At 40.5% G+C, this 17,721-nt stretch overlaps 3 long non-coding RNA genes across 5 annotated transcripts in view; all 3 read right to left on the reverse strand.

Annotated features, from left to right (window-relative positions):
• The window catches only part of LOC147797972 (uncharacterized), a 224,158-nt gene extending 213,766 nt beyond the window's left edge, over positions 1-10,392 (reverse strand). The window contains exons 1-3 of one of the 2 annotated variants that reach the window (XR_015426590.1): positions 9,350-10,392; positions 7,627-7,700; positions 7,181-7,255 (exon numbers count right to left, since the gene is read on the reverse strand). This is a non-coding gene — a long non-coding RNA (uncharacterized LOC147797972). Of the gene's footprint in view, positions 1-7,180; positions 7,259-7,626; positions 7,701-9,349 lie in introns of both variants that reach the window. The other variant, XR_015426589.1, reaches the window with a different exon arrangement.
• On the reverse strand, positions 101-6,234 carry LOC147797980 (uncharacterized). The gene is made up of 4 exons (XR_015426764.1): positions 5,825-6,234; positions 4,481-4,622; positions 3,866-4,006; positions 101-2,819 (listed from the first exon to the last, which is right to left on the reverse strand). It is a non-coding gene; the product is annotated as an uncharacterized LOC147797980 (long non-coding RNA).
• Positions 10,393-10,996: 604 nt separating the features above from the next.
• LOC147797981 (uncharacterized) lies at positions 10,997-12,845 on the reverse strand. Of its 2 annotated transcripts, none has more exons than XR_015426767.1 (3): positions 12,735-12,845; positions 12,223-12,308; positions 10,997-11,805 (listed from the first exon to the last, which is right to left on the reverse strand). It is a non-coding gene; the product is annotated as an uncharacterized LOC147797981 (long non-coding RNA). The 2 variants fall into 2 exon arrangements; XR_015426766.1 differs by having other exon boundaries at positions 10,997-11,810.
• Positions 12,846-17,721: the final 4,876 nt, after the last annotated feature.

Below are 17,721 nucleotides of genomic sequence, written 5' to 3' on the forward strand. Positions count from 1 at the left end.
AAAACAGAATGATTGAAGAGGTTCTGATACATAGTAAAATTTTGATAAATACACACGGAAAAGGCATATTTCCACAGCAAGCTAAAATGTGCAAACCAAGCAAATTTCTGATTCAGAATTTTTGAGATAATTAAAATTAGAAAGGCTAATAATTAAAAGACTTGCACTAGGAAAACACAAGGCCACAGAGAACCATTTCCAGGGGGTGATAAAAACACTTGTTACACTGAGGTTTGGAATGGCCACTGGGTGAGCTAGACAGTGTTGATGGGTACAGAACTGGTATTTTGTCTGAATGGGAAATGGGGAGATTTGAAATGTGCCAAACACTGGTCACTTTTAAACTTTCCTATCACTTTAGACTCTAGTTTTTCCAAATGGTGACTATTTTATGGTACAAATTTGACGGGTCAGTGCTAAAAGGTCATTACAGCAAAACTAACATTTTTGAAAATACTTTTAGGGTCTTACTCTGGGCATGAAGGAAATGTTGCATTGAAACAAATAACATTTATTTGTTATTAAACTAGTTTTTTGGGAACAACGTATTTAAATTTCAAGAAATTTTCTTGCCTACTTTCATGTTTAAAATGTTATTTTTTAATAAGGGCCATTTAATGCAGTTATTCAGTAAGGACCTCCTAGCACTGAGATGACAAATTACAGTTTTGAAGTATTGCATTGTGATAACAATATGAGTTTATTTCATTTTGGGGAGACAGGTTGGCATGGCGATACTTTCCTCACTTTAAACACTTCAGCGACCCAGAGTCAAATCTAGCTCAAGCCGATGTGTGGATTAGGTTCTCAGTCCCTACTTGATTCCTTGAATTTCTCTGTTATTATTTATCTGCAGTTTTCTTCCCACCTTCAAAGCCTTCACACTAGCACCCCCCCATGATAATGATGGCCCATTGAAAATCATCCCATACAGATTACATGTTTATGGCTGCCATGAAAAAAAATCACTATTCTTTTTTTTATGGTCATCCAATGAACATTCAGCGCTAATTGTAGGATGACTTTGAGTGGCAATGAAGAGGAAAATAAATCTTCAGTGTTCAGAGGTTGTGGGCCTTGGTGGGATTCGAACCCAGGCCATTGAGGTGGAAGATGAGGAAAGAGCTGCTATGCAAACCTGATTGAATTAAAATGAATTAAAAGCAAGAAATGTGCCCAAATTTGGGAGTAAATTATTTGGAATGGTTGTTGAAATGTACTCTGACCAAGTACAGTTACTTTAAATCGGAAAATACCTTTTCAGTCATGAACTTCGATGAAAGCATTATGCAAAGAGTTCCATACATGTACACTGACATTGCTCATTTCTGCTTTCAATGAGACATGTAAATCAGCCATTGGGAGGCTATATGGTCCTAAAAATTCAAATTTAGCAGGGAAAATATTGAAGCATTTACTGCTTGGAATTTCCTGGCCCAGCCTGGTAGTGTTTGTACAAAGGGTGTCAAGTGATGCCTATGTTTGGAACTCTTTCCCACTAATATACATGTACAAACATACAGATTTGCTTCAGTACAGGATGGCAGGGGTGTAAATCTGTGAAGGGGGGGTGCAGTCCAACTTCATGAGTAAGAGGTCCATCAGACTTGGCTGATTACTTTGTATTAATAGGAACTTTGTATTATCAGAATGAAACCAGTGAAGAACAAAGAGATTGGGACCTCCAAATGTCCTTGTTACAAGCAGAATGTTGGGTTTACATTGCTCTGATTAACAGGGTTCAAATTTCCATTCCCTGGTTCCTTTTTGCTCGGGGGAGGGGCTGTTATTGGGTCATCTCCTGCTCACAATTTTGTGGCAGTGACAAAAATGCAGAGGTATTTTGAGTATTTTTTTAACTCCCCAACAGCCAAAATGTGTTTAGTAGCACTAAAAAGGCAGATAAGACGTAGTGTTGAAGTAAGATTAAGGGGTGAAAGTGTACAAAATTGATTGTATCATAAACAGCGCCCCCTAGTGTTCTATACCCTTTCCCGTTCTCCCCCTCCGGCTGTAAGTCATGGCCCAGTCCAAGACACAGATTTACATGTGTACACACCACAAGCATATAAATGCATAGACCACCAGATCACATTCCAAACTACATTGACATTTAGTGATTAGTGTGGTGACCGACTAAAATCAAAACTATGGGCAAATTCACCCATTGATATAGGGAATTTATGCAAAGTTAAAGAATTCCAGCCAGAGAATTATCTGAAGCCATTTTTTGATTGCAAAATTGATTGCATGTAGATTGACAAGGATGCAGTTGCAGCATTTGAAAAGATGAGGTACCAGTGCTGAAGAGCAAAAATGGAGCACATTTTGGGAGCGCATGTAAACAAATAGAAGCAATGTAAGAGCATTACCCGTAATGTGCACTGAACACGCTGCCATCCATCGTTTCACCCACTGTTTGCCCATACTTTATAATATCATGGTTACACATTTGAGACTGTGTTTATATGTTTGTGGTACACACAGTGTACATTGTACATCATGAATAGCGCCCCCTAGTGTCCCTTGGTATCCAGCATATTCAGCCCCAGTCCCCAGCACAGATTTACATCACTGTTGAAGCAAGGAACTGCAGTCTTTTCCTTGCCTGTGTGAACCACTGCCTGAGATCCTGCTGTGGAAACTCTTCCTCAGTCACGGAGGTGAGGACGGGCATTTATCTGAGTTTCTCTCCGTGATATTCTCATGAATCATCTCAGGGAAGCCCTATAGGATCTTCTCCTCCATCTTGCCTCCATAAGGTTGAAAGAGGCGAGGGCGCTCTTCTGGGCATATGCACAGCTTCTGTATGACAAAGTCTGGGGAAAAAATCAAGCAAAAAAGAACGAGCTTAGCTGCAGCTAAAACAGATATTTCTGAACAAAAACTAACCCTCCTTTATGGGTATGAGGTCTGAGCCGGACTAAGAAAGGGCACAATTTTCCTGGCAAAGCAGGCTACTTTTGTGGGAACTGCACTTCACTGGTTAACAAACAACAATGAAATTTGCACACATGGCAACTGCATTCTTACAAACGAAATGAAAACTCTCCACCAACATGGCTCTTTTCAACCAACGAGGGTGTGCTTCTGCTCAAGATAGATAGGTCTATCAGTTCATGAACAGAATCTCTGTCCTTCTATATTCAAATGACCACATCTTTATCAATAGTGGGGCTACTGTACCGAGGTTTCAAAGCATCTAGAGGGAAATACTCGTTGAATCTAACTTGATTAATTTCTGTTGGATTCTAAATATCAAAGGTACAGTCCATCAGTTGCAGTTATCCAAAAAAGTAACGGATAAAATTATTGTGGAAAAGTAAACTTTGTTTAAAGATGGTTATGGAGCTAAACTCCCAGTGAAATTCATTTTTCTTGCAAACTGTGAAAGGAGGCCATTACCAACGATGTGATAAAGATTTGGATAGTTGCTATTAGAAGCACGCATGCAAGCATTGTAACACGATGCATGTACAGTTTCTGCATGACATAATTTATAGGTTCAGCATGAGACATTGCAAGGCTGCATTTGACTAAATGTAAGAACCTGTCCTAGATGCTGAATTCAGGTGCATTCAAATATGACTCAGCAACTTTTGAGCTGAATCAGAAATCTTAAAAACATTGTTTTTATCCTAAAAGTAAGTATTCACTGAGATTAAACTTCATCAAGTTGATTCTTAGGCAACCTTCTTTAGACTTCAAGTAATTTTGTTGCTTCAAAGAAACATAATCCACAAAGGGCAAATGATGGACTGACCTTTGAATGGAGGGTCTCCCAAAACAGGTGTTCCTTTTTTTGTGAGGTTTACATTCATTGTTTACTGGCCAAAAGCCAACTCCAATCACATGACACTCTTACCTGCTACTGTCCACAATGTAAGGCCTGCGTCTTCAACATTGGAGATTTCATCGCTGGTCAGTCCAGTCGCACCGTATGCAGGAAAAGTTAGCCAGCCTCAACGTAGGCAGCTATTGCAGTGGCAAGGAGGTCTGCTCAAATCTAAACACAAGAAAAAAAATCACCAAAAATGTCAAGTAAAGTCAACCTTTTGGTGTTTTTTTTTAAATCAAAGGTTATGGGTGAAGGTTTCAACCGAAGGGCAGATCCAGAGCTATTTTCTGTTGGGGGGGGGCACCTAGCTATTGCTACATTGTGGGGCTTTCCACACAGTTTTGCAAGCCCACCAAATTCCCTTCAATTTCTGAAATCTTATACTGATGCTCTTTTTGGAGAAGGAACAAAGCCCCCACTGCCCCCACGACCCTGAATCCACCCTTGCACCCATTAGTTTCAGAAATAGTCACTGATAAATATCAGACAGCATACAGCACTCTGCAGTGCATGTAGTAATTGGCTGGGTGAGTTCTGATTGGTACAGGGACTGATGGGTATTAGGCAAACTGTTGTGAACACCAAAATCACAATTACTAATCCTGTACTTAAGTGAGAAAAGAAACAAGAGAGATGACTTACTGTGTCAGGGTGGTGATTCAAGAAGATGAGCCCACAGGCAGGGGACCAACCACGTTGCTACCACCTTACTCTATCAGGGCAGTGATGCCAGAAGATGAGCCCACAGGCAGGGGACCAACCATGGTGCTGTCCCCTTGAACACCTGGTTAAAATTCAAAGAGTAAAAAAAGAGAAGGAAGCAGTTACATGTATGCCGGTCTGCATCGGCAAATACTACTTTTTCAAAAATGCTCCAAAAGAGTTGTGGGTTTAAGGCAAGGTCCAAAAGGTATGGCTAAGGCTAGAAGTACCATGATAGGTAAGCCACAAGTGAGCAGCTGCTGTAATGTACTACTTTCAGCTTAAGCCAGTGGATTTGGACAAAGGCTACCTCAAAGCCAAGGACAAGGGGTATGTAACCTTCAAGGTCAAGGACTACCTCAAATCAGTTGAGAAATATACGAACAGAAAATGGTACCAAGTGACTGCTTTCTGTTCTCACGTACATCACAAAAATGGCAGCTATGTGATTTCTTCAAGTGAATGGGTTCTTTTATAAAAGGCAGTGGGTATTCAGCCATCGCTGGCAAATAAACAATATTTCACCAGGAACATATGCAGTAAATTGGTTTTTTTGGACAAAGAAATTCTTACCCTGACAAATCTTTAGTCTGGGTCTGTGCCAACATAGTCATTGTGACTTTGTATTCACAAAGTGCGAACCAGACGTTTTTACAATTTCTTACTTCTTTTCTAAAAAAAAAAATCCTCCAGAGCCATGAATCAGAAGGAGGATGTAATACTCTTAAATTAAACGGTGAAGTCAATTTACAAGAACAAAAGAAGAAAATTCTTAGTTGTTTGGGAAAAATAACGGATGACAGCTGTGGATTGAATCCACACGAGAGCTTATCAAGCCATCTCAAGATGTGCACGCCATCCACTCGACCACCAAAATAACTTTTATAGGCTTACTCATTCAAAGAGGGCACTGTCTATATGTAGCTGGCAAAATACAATTTAATTAAATTTGTCGGTAATGGCTAAATATCCACTGTCTTTATTAAGAGCAAATCTGAACCTTTAGACATTGGCAAATGCCATGGCCAAACGTACCAGCAAAATTCATTTCTGAACAGACGGCAAACATGACTGAAAAGGGACAGCTATCCAAAAAGCAACCGACGAAATTATTGTTGAAAATCAAACTTGGTATCAAGATGGTTATGGGCCTAAACTCCCTGTGGAATCAGTCTTTCTGGCAAGCTGTCATCATGAAGAAACAATGAAACATATTTATTTCATACATATATCTATTGATTGCTTACTGGTCAAAAGCCGACATCAATCACATGACACTCTTACCTGCTACCATTCATGATGTAAGGCCTGCATCTTAAACTTTGGAGATTTCATCACTGGTCAGTTCACTTTCATCATGACATGGGATATGCTAGAAGGCCTCAATGCAGGCAGCCACTGCAGTACATTCACCTGGCGATGAAGCCCTCCCAAATCTGATATCAGGAAACAAAATCAACAGAAATAACACAAAAAGATCGGTTGGAGTCTTCTTGAATACAACAGGGTAATGCTATAGGCACAGTAGATGTGTGTTGTGCCAAAATGAGTAAAGGTTTAAACTGAAAAGGCACATCCAGGACCAAATTTTTGGCAGGGGGCGGGGTGGGGGCCCTGTCTTTTGTTAGGAGGGGCACAGCTGTTCAACTTTTTTGGAAGTCATATAACCTTTGATGGCCTTTCTGGGGCAGAGACATCACTGTGGGGCTTTGCAATTTGGATAAAGAAACCTAAAAACAGAGTCAACAAAAACACATTTCAGTTTTTCTCGTTTTGTTTTTTTTTTGTATCTTATTTTTATTTGGGTGGGGGAGGAGTTCCAGACAAGGTCCCAATTGGGTGGCGGAGGAGTGCCAGACAAGGTCCTAATTGGGTGGGGGAAGAGTGCCAGACAAGGTCCCAATTGGGTGGCGGAGGAGTGCCAGACAAGGTTCCAATTGGGTGGGAGAGGAGTGCCAGACAAGGTCCCAATTGGGTGGCGGAGGAGTGCCAGACAAGGTCCCAATTGGGTGGGGGAGGAGTGCCAGACAAGGTCCCAATTGGGTGGGGGAGGAGTGCCAGACAAGGTCCCAATTGGGTGGGGGAGGAGTGCCAGACAAGGTCCCAATTGGGTGGGGGAGGAGTGCCAGACAAGGTCCCAATTGGGTGGGGGAGGAGTGCCAGACAAGGTCCCAATTGGGTGGAAGAGGAGTGCCAGACAAGGTCCCAATTGGGTGGGAGAGGAGTGCCAGACAAGGTCCCAATTGGGTGGGGGAGGAGTGCCAGACAAGGTCCCAATTGGGTGGGGGAGAAGTGGCAGACAGGGTCCCAATTGGGTGGGGGAGGAGTGCCAGACAAGGTCCCAATTGGGTGGGGGAGGAGTGCCAGACAAGGTCCCAATTGGGTGGGAGAGGAGTGCCAGACAAGGTCCCAATTGGGTGGGGGAGGAGTGCCAGACAAGGTCCCAATTGTCTCCTTTGATAACAAAGAAATTACCCACAGATACAAAAAAGGTTCAATATCTTTTCTGTGTGGACACTTCAATTATATTGTCAAATTTTAAAACTGGAACACACAATACTAAGTTTTTGTATCCAATTGTTACTTTTTTCTGTCATCCAGAACCTTTTCACACATAGTCTCTGGCCAAGGCACACGTACCTTATATCACTGTCTGGGCTAAGGCTAACGTCATAGTCATCTTCATCATTCTCTATGTGGCTGAACTCATCCAAGCTACTGGAGTCAAGACAAAACAATTAAGAAAGATCATTCAAGTAGCAAGACAAAAGGACAGCATAGAAAGACTGTGGTTCCTGGGAATCTTCCCAAATCCTAAAAAAATCCTCCCCACAATGGTACATTCTCTAAAAGTCTATAAAGGCATCAAGTCCCTCATGAAATCAAAGTGGCTGGGCTTGACTCTACCTTCCTCAATCCTGCTATATCTTCCACAAACCCCCTGGCGTAGTTTGAAAAACTAGGAAGGCTGAAATTAAGATTTAATAAAAAAGGAGAAGATAAGTAAATTTGCAGGAATACATTGTACAGTTTAGATTCTTAATCAAGCTCATCTTTGAATAACCTGATGCTGGGAAGGAACTTACTCAGGTTCTGCTCTCTCCGGTGATGCTGCCCACACATCAGCCTGTACTTGCTCCATCATCTTCTCTTACTCTGACTTCCTCATACAATTAAAATAAACAGTGCATCCTTCAGCTTTTGCTGTTGTCACAGCAACATCCTTCACTTATTGCATTGCCCATAACGCAGGCGAAATTAGATTTTTTTCCTCCAGTGCCTTGCAAGTGCAATATTTTTACCTCAAATTTCATAACTGAAATTTCATTAAACTTCCAGTTTTCTAATTCAAAGTTTCTGATTTTACTCACCACTACAATGTTCCATTCAAATTTTTATTTTGGCTCAATTTTTAAAGATTTTTTTCTGAAAAAGGCAAAATGGACTCTTTTAAAAATGGGCCCAAAAATGTAAAAATTCTAAAGAATTTTTGTGTAGGTATGTTAATTGAGGTAATAAAAATTTATTGAAATTGATCAGCTTCACAGATCTTCTTAAATTATGTGGGATTTGTGGAGATGTTTTCAAGTGCAGCACATTAGGCAACATTCAGTAGAATTCTTGCCCAGTTCCCAGACGCCAACGTTTTTGAATTTTCAACGGTGGAGGTTACAGTGCTAGTGTGAAGTAGAGGCTTTTTCCACAAGACGTCTGGCAACACAGTATGAGGAAAGTGCGCCCCCATTATAATGCTTAATGTAAGCGCCCTTCCAGATTTAATGACAATGAATGCACAAAAGGTTTACTTGAACCTATCCTAGAGGAAGAAAGAAATGCCCTGTAACATGGCGTCATACACAGGCCCTCTATAAAGACTATTGTAATTCCAGACTACACTGTACTTCCTTTCAGTTAAGATGTCCAAAAAATATTGCTACAACTTTTGCAATAGAAGGATAACTTGATATCTTCCATGTCAGTTAAGATAAACATGTACATAAAGGAAGCATTTCTAATTGTGATACCGATCATTTTTCCCAGCAGTGACCTAATGTTATGAGAACACCATCTGAAAGCATTAAACAAGTCCTATTCAGTCTAATTTAGCAGTGAAAAATGTAAGGTATTAACCTAGGAAATGCTCGACCAGTCAGTTTGACTATTTTCGGTGAAATCCTGTTTTTATCACACAAGCAACCTACATGTACATGCATAACATGTAGACTTTTTCATGTCTGTCTGACTGGATTGATACCAGCAGGGCAGGCGACATGCGCTGTGCGGGTTGAACAACCCAAACCTGTCACGGTGAAAATACACTGTTTTCTAGAGCTACTATAAAAACAAAAGTAGTTATGATTATTTTTATTGGTACATGTACCTCACGGTTGCTCTCAAGGGAAAATCTGATTGTAAAAACAGAATAAGGGTCATCGGTACGGTACAGTCATAAGCATGAATCAAATTAAGCACAGGCTAGATTCAAGAAAGTAAACTCAAACTGATGGATCATATCAATTCCTTGCAATACAGGAAGCACTCCTCCAAAAACTACTGTGTGCTAATCATTTGATCTTCGGCCTTGAGCCTTGTGTAAACAGAAATGCCCAAAGGGCCCAAACCCAGTGTGGACAAAACGGACGATACCAGGGCAGACTCATACAGTATTGTGCAATGTGTTACATGCAGCGACAGGTACAAGACTTCGAAACCCATGTTCCTTTTACGTCAACTTCATTGTAAAAACTGTGATTTTTAGGAATATATATGGTTGTTGACAATGCACAGTGATCATAAAAGAGGACTTACATGTGTTACATGTACTAACAGAATTATTCCCATGCACTCGCAAATCCTGTCTCAATGCAACGTGGCTGCCACATGCACGCACATGCGGTATACGTACGCCATGCACACGTACATGTAGATGTGGAAGCCGATGGCTGAGTGCACAATCTAAACTGTAATTTCATTGGAAGCAAAACTGTGTTTCCATAGACAGGGTGAAATAGTGGCCAATCAAAATATTTTTTACATGGTCAGTTATCTATTAAACACAAGAAACTACCCTGCTATTGAAAAGGTCAAAGGATGGCGCTAGCCTGAGTTAAAGCGGGTTGAAGTTGGGAAATTGAGCCGAAAGAGAGCATAAACGGTGAATTTACACGTAAAATTACAACAAAACAAGACAAAACTACAATGTTGAACTATAAAAGTGACGGAGTTAAATCAATGAATTTTGCCAACTTACACAAATTTTTCAAAAGGAATGTGAAGTTCATAATGCTCAACTGAGGAAGCAAATGTTTGACGCGTTTTTGGGCTATGGTGGAAAAACTACACGTAGAAATGAACACCGATTTTTCATGGGTCTTTATGTATGGACAAGCTACATGTACGTGGTTCAGCAGCGCGTTGAAAATGAGCACCAAGGAACTGAGCATTATATTTTTGTATGTAAACAAAAATGGCAGCAAGTCACACAAAATAACGAAAATACATGTACATGTATGTCGGCTACATGTATGTACATATATACCATAACCATTATGTTGGGGCACAAGGAAACAGATTAGGCCGGGCATGCTGGGCCTTCATGTCACTGCATCATGCATAAATGCACTACATGTACTACTAAAAGAGCAAGACCCATGTACATGTACAAGACTACATGCATGTATGTACCTACATGTAGAAACCCGTCCAAGAAAACTGAAACTTCAACTTGCATCTCATGTGTGCGGTACAACAATCATAAGAAGTCAATCAGTCATTCAAACTTTCAAGAGAGGAATGTCTTTGCGTGATCCCGCAAATATCCTTTTTATCTTGATTTACAATTAGGGGGCTTAACCTACCTTAGTGGCAACAAATGTTTTCCAGCCTTCATGACCATGATGACCTTATTTTTTATCGTGTCCCACATTCCTATTTTGGGCATGCCGCCAAAACATTTACCAATATTTAGCGCCCTCTATTGAATAAAAATATAGCGCCCTCTGTTGAATCAATATTTACCGCCCTCTGTTGGCGAAGTGAGTGGCGCCCTCTATACAAAGATGCGGCAAAATTTATATGGCGCCCTCTGTGGGTTAGTTGTTGCCGACGTCAACTTATTGGCAACAGCGCCCCCATGGTTCCAATGAACAGGGTGCAATTTGAGTATGGCGCCCTCTAGGGAAATGTACTAATTTTTTCAAAAAATTCAATTGCCCCCTCTATTGACCTGATGATCAAAAACTAATCAGCATTTTTTTACTCGGAGAAAAAGGAGGTAGGCCTAAATTAAGACCCAAGGGCCTCCCCAAAGTTTTTCGTCTGTGCTCAGCTTGATTGGATTCCATGTACATGTGTGTGCGTCAACTTTTTTAGTTTTATTAGTTCCCAAGGGATTAAATCAGATTTGCGGTGGGACTTTACTACAAACTGTGAAACACGGCAAAAAACAAGAACATGTAACTTGTTAAAAGACATTACTGAGAATTTATTGACTGTGCTCGACACCACTAAATTTGGCACTTTAAATTTGAAAATCAGAGACGAAAAATGACTAATAAATACATAGTACAAAAACATCTCAAATTCATCGTCTGACTTTTAGTATATTTTACAACAAACGCTTATTCATTATCCTGTAAGAGGCCCTCTCTTGAAACTCTAGATTGTATCCAGAAAACTGCCAGGACAAATTCGTAAATTAAACGCTCACGAAACTATTATCCCATACTGTGTATATGATTCATTGTGGACATTACTTACAGAATAATAAAATATGACACGCCTACTGAATGGTGGTCTTTTGAAACTTCTTCTGGGTTCTCAATTTCAAACTGCTTTCCTCTCAAAAAAATCTTAATTTTGTTTGTCGGTTATTTGCCTCAAGCGTTGATCCCCATTTTGAAATACCACCACTAGATGTTACTTTCAAGGTATTCAAGAAAAACGTTCCTATCCGCCCTATTGTCTTTTTAGAGAAGGTTTATTCTGTAATCATGCTCTAATTGTAACACATTGTCTGATAGGATAAGGTAAGAGAATGTTAATACTCGTCACATGAGAATCTAATCAAATAATGGACGTAACATTTACGTAAACAAATTAGTCAAAACATTCTCGCAAATACTACTTCTAGATTACATCATTTTGAAACTTCCGAAATTAATAATGTATTTTGTTTGCCATGGAGACGTCATCGGTGATATTCATCATCCAGCACATGCCCAACCCACTGCATAGCATCCACGCCTTTTCTTCGGTTGGCGCACCTGGACTGACCAGATACATGTATCAAAATTGAAAAGAACAATTCACTACAACAATATGGAACTACAAGAAGTTACTTTTCAATTTATAGAGGAGACTCAATACTCCTGCAAGATATTAAACATGCTCATTCCTTTTCTTAAGTAGGGGAAGCTTTTTGGGTCATGACATTTCAATTTGTCCAAGAAAGAATTGATTTTCTGCTACCTTTTTGCTGATATCGTGTCTAAATGAATGGATTTAACTCGTGAACAGTTATCACATGTTGCGAGAAAAAATGTAAAGTGCCTTCAAGAATGACCCCCGAGCCATCCGAAAAGCGGCCACTGAGGGTAAAAGGAATCCTGAGGATTGTGAAATTTATTGTTTTCACTCTGCCCAAAACCCCTTAATACTTGAGCAATATAAAACGTACATACCCCTGAATCGGTCAGTGAATGTATCTGGCCTCTTGGTGCTTTACCCAATAAGGAAGCTAGTCTCAAAGCCAAAGGTCTTCCGCCATCTTCGTAAGAAAAAGTGACAGTTTAATTTTAAAAACAAACAAAAGAAAAGCTCACACATCCTCAGAAGAAATTCACCTGTCTGATTGGACGATTTCTTTTTTGATTTATTCTTTTTAGCAAGTCATTAAAAACTTTGATCAAAGTTCAATTTCAAGACAAACGTAAAATCGCTCCCCTCCTACAGAGACTATTTCGGGGCACAAAATGATCAAATGATTTGGTAAATATTGCCGAGAGTAAAGAATACCACTTCACTTTAAGTTTAAGGAAATGTAGGTGGAGATTTGTGCATAAATAAGCAACAAACAGAGCAGTCTGAGGCATAATGATTTCAGTTTTTTCCAGGGGATGGGGGAGCAAGACGCCCGCAATGCATCTGATGCTGCTTTGACTTAGTTGCGATTCACAATGACCAAATTACATACCAGCACGAAGGTAGAGGATTTGATCACTGCATCCATCGTGTATCACTTCATAGTTCCTCATTGTCTGTCATAATGAAAAAGAACTTTCCGAGTAAAAGGCATTTCAATTTCAGAATATTTTCTTTCTTTCGATTATGGTTTCACAGAAGATATTTGAAAAATTAGACACTACATTTCGAGAATTGTAATCATGTCTGCAGGTTTTCTCTGTAGAGACTGTTTTTTAAAAAGCTTTTAAATAAGTAGAAAACTTTACAGTCAGCAGTCTGATGGAACGAAGCAAGAATTAAGTGATGTTGAGGTGTGGCGATAGGGAACGAATGCCACTTTCACAGGGTTTACTATTCCAATTCTGGAATGAAGTTTTACTTATAAAAAAATTTGATAAGCAAAAGAACAAAGAAAGCTGTCTCGATTAATTACACTGTTGAGTAGTCCCATGCTCACCTTTGATGCTTAAGTATAATGATTATCCTGGTAAGGTTAGTGAAAACAGGGCCACCACGTGAAGGTCCCAGGATACCAGCCCCGCACGCTTTCGGCAATTAGCGGGCCCATCGCTGGACAGACTGGTGTTACCCTGTGGCCGCAGGGGCACCATCTGCCACTGTCCGGTCCGCCCTCCCGAAGGAGAGTGCCCTTGCCTACTCACGCGCGCCCCCTCATCCCCGGGAGATGAGAGGACGTACCAGCGCCCTTGCTAACCATCAATGATAACAGGGCCATGCCCCTATGGAAGAAGTCCGCGGCCCTCAACACGAGGAACACAACTACCTGCATCTTTTGCGGCTAACAAAAACGTTGGTAGGGCTAGACGGCGCGCAAGGAGCTCACGCCTAACCCCTTAGGTTTCGCACGTCTCGCATTGGAACCCCCCAGGACTCCGACTGGAGCGAGTTCCAATTTCATATCGATCTCCGCACCCACCTAAGCCCTAACGACATAGGGATATAGGGGATCCCATAGTCTCTGCCTTTCTCAGAGAGATATAACAGATCTCACTGAGCTAAAAGGGAAAAAAACTCCTATAGTGAAAAGTTGCATTTCACTGCTAACAAAAAATCCCTGAGGAAGTTACGTATGACCTAGAGATGACCTTGGAGCCTTGCAGCAGGGACGGATCCAGGGGCAAAATCCTTAACATTACTCTACGATTAATTTTTGTCTGTGGACCACCCATTCTCAATTCCCTTTCATACACCAATTAGATATTTGATGCTGTTGCTATGACAATCATGCCGTTTCTTTTTTCTCTCAAAGAGAAGTTTATGACATATGAAGCTTGATATGATTTTAACATGCAAGCTCCCCAAGGAGCGGAGTTAAAGTTGTCCTCCCTTTTATAGCCACCCAAGATCCGCCCCCGGATGGACATAGGGATATAGCAGATCCCACAGTCCCGCTGGTCTTGCGTTGGGGATGTAGGGATATAGAAGATCCCATCACCCGTCTTAAGGACATCGGGATATAGATGATCCCATAGTCCTTACAAAGTCAGATTTACAGGAAATGCTCAATTTGAGCCGATGACCTGTGAGAGACCACCACCCCGCACAATCACAACATGTAGTTGAACCATTCTGGGAAAATACCAACATGACTTGAAAGTGGTCCATTTCACTGCTAAAAAGGAACCTTGGCAAACACAGGAAATCGATTTGAATTCTACAGAAAGTTTTCAAAACCAATTTCAATAAAACATATATTTGTTTCCGCCATTGGCATCTTGGCAAAGTTGTGGACTTGTCACCAAACATGGGAAAATATTAGCAAAATGCTTTCAATGCTTTCAGACTCCCCAAATGGTTCAAAAAGCAAAATTGAAAAAGAGGTTTCAACTTTGCTTGGACAAAAAATGAAGGGCTACTTTACCAGGCCTAGTTGCTATGATCCGGGGTTCTTGTGCATGTTCACGCCTGTAAGAAATGGTTACCTCACCTTATGAACATGCAAGTCTTGAATTCCCCGGCCTCTACTTGGGATGACCCATCTCCTTTTGTACCGTTTCGACCAACAATCCCCTTTGTCCCACATCGGATGAATCCTGCAAAATCAAGCAAAGTCAATCAAGCATTGAGACATTGAAAAGTAAAATGTATATTCAATGGCGCGATGGACGAATTGGTTTAGACAAGCAGGGTCTTTTGGTGATAACTTACCTTGTACCAAATTTCCAGCTTCTTTGCCTCCACTGATTCAGGTTACTCGTCAAAGTAGAATGTGGTCCCTGTAAAAAGGAAAAGCATTCACTTTACATTAACAGACATTAATGAGGAAGTAAATAACTTAAATACCCGCTTAGGAATCAAGGAAGTAATGTCAATGATTGATTAAAGAGAACATGGGTACATTTAAGTGCTTAGAGTGCATTTTATGGTATTTTATTTCATTTGTCATCAAATGATATCGACAGCTTGATCTTAGAAAACGATGTTAAATGGATCAGCCGATATCAGGAGGCTCGCTTTCCTGCACCACAAGAAAATTCAGCAGTCACTTGTTGCACAACACTTTTACCACAGATTCGGATTGATTGAAGCGGTGACTGATTATTTTATATATTAAAAGTAGGTCTATTTAAATCAGAAATCAGTGGAAAATTTACCAGCACTTATTCAAACGACCTCTTTTTGAGACAAGTTAGCTCACACGAAGCTCTGAACCAGAGTGTACAAAATGTGCGACACACTCGAGTTTGGAATTTTGTTCATAACACCAGCGGTCATACGGCCAGTTCTTTAGTCGATACAGGTATAGTAGTTTGGTTGCTACGGGTACAGTTCTTAGAAACTCAATCTACAGAATCTCTGGGTGAAGTGCTATAAAAAGACTGAATATCTGTAATGAGTAATTCTCACCTCTATGGATATTCCTTCAAGTTGAACGACAATAGCTGCAGTGGGACTGATTCCAGACATAAGCCATTCTTTCCAGTACATCATTCAGAATCCTCTCCATCTTTTCCTCACTGACATTGTTTTGTTTTCTTCAAGACAGCTATCTCTATTCAATCACTGGCTTGTGTCATGTCCATAAATTCCTCCCTTTTCATCTCTCAAAGTCAAAGTCAAGGCTCAGAGACCTCTGCGGCAGATAATGTTGAATTCCCACGTTCGTTGAAGACTATGTATTTATTTTATCCAAGAAACCTCCTGGAACTGATTCAAGGTCGGGCTTGAAAGAAACCTTACCCCCCCCCAAAAAAAATACCGGTTTCGGCATTTACAAGATTTCAAAAAGCGTGTTTGAAATTTGATTTACGACAAATTTAACAAACGTGCCGTTGATTTTTTACAAACGAGCACATTTTGCGTAGTGAAGTACATAAACTGCGTGTATTTTTAATGTCTTTTACAGCATTTTGATCGATCATTTTCCTCATTTTAATTAAGAAATGGTTTACTGGCAAATGATTTAATAGGGGGTAATGGCTTGTGGTTATTTGTTTGTTAATGGTTGGGGGTTAGTTGGGGTTTAAGCCGTAGATGGAATTGTTAATTTTTGTTAATGGTAAGTAGTTGGCTAAGTTAACATGGTAAATGGCTATGGTTATCGGGGTTATTTACTGTTCAAGGTTGACGGTTGGTTGAGGTTCATTTGGTAAATGGCTATGGTTAATGGGGTTGTTATTTACTACACGTTTTGGTGGTTGAGGGTTGGTTGAGGTTAATATGGCTTATGGAGGGTGACTGATGGGACTGTTTTCATGGCTATGAGGAAATGATCTCAAAACACGATTTACTGACATGACCCTCAACTGATGCATTGCAAGTCAGTGTATCAGAAAGATCAGAACTGGCTTTTATTTTAGAAATAAGCCAATATCAGGTTCAATTCGTTCAATGTCGCAGGCTAACGCTGGGTTATGGCAAGTGCAACGATCTTGTTTGATCGTAAGGTCCATTGTCTCACTTCCAGTTCAAATGGCAGAATCTTGTTGCATTGGGTTTGATTATGCAGGCATCTTCACGGCAACATTCTTCATACGAGCTCCATGTGGACTCTTTGTGGGCTCTGTGTGGGCTCTTGGCGGGCGCTATGTGGACTCTTTGTGGGCTCTGTGTGGGCTCTTGGCGGGCGCTATGTGGACTCTTTGTGGGAGTGTTGCTTCCAGTCTCCCTCACCGATTGAAATCAAGGTGCACAGGAATCATCTGTAAATTGACAAAATAAAAATTTAAATCATTCCCCCAATCCTCAGTAGCTCTAATTTAAGGGACTCTGGGATAGATTTTTACACTCCATCCCAATTTTATCTTAAAAAGTCAACAGCTTCATAAATTGAGAATTGGAGATGCCACATCTACTTTGGTTCAATCCTTACTTTTAGGACCCTGCAAGTATTTATTTGCCAAAGGATAAACTTTCAGTCTTTCTTTAAAAATGCTCCACAAAATGGCTCCACAACCCTCTGTTTAAAAGGGAAAGCGCACGCAATTTGTTAAGTATATATGACCTTGAACCAATAGTGACTGCTTTTGCACTTGTACGACAACTGATGACAAACAGACAACGAACTATAGTAATTTCACAGTTAGGAATCTATATCTGGTTGTATGTATTCGCGTCCGTGATGGTGTACTTGCCAGGTCTCTAATTTAGCTACCTACTGTGTAGTCCGAGTGGTTTTCTGATTGGCAGGGGGTTCTACATACGGACGCCACTTGACACCCTGTGCACAAACCCTATGGAACTGTTCAGAAAATTCCCGTGTTTTCGAAGTAAAGGACTTGTTTTTTTCCCTTCGAAATTGAACTTTTCTGTTTGTTGTGTTTGCTTTCTGATGGCTAATAGGTCATTGCAGGGAGTAATTACAGGGAGTATGGCAGCACGCGCCTTGCCACACTCCCAGTAAGTATTCGATTTGCAGACACATTTATTTCAACATCGCCCTACAAAGACACATTAGTAGTAAATTGCTGTACTTAAAAGACAAGAATGCATGTATTTAGATTCAAAATGCATAAAAAATGTAATTTTTACACATT

Source organism: Acanthaster planci, linkage group LG10, assembly GCF_054643075.1.
Source record: "Acanthaster planci isolate LZ-2023a linkage group LG10, COTS_SCS, whole genome shotgun sequence".
NCBI classification, from domain to species: domain Eukaryota; kingdom Metazoa; phylum Echinodermata; class Asteroidea; order Valvatida; family Acanthasteridae; genus Acanthaster; species Acanthaster planci.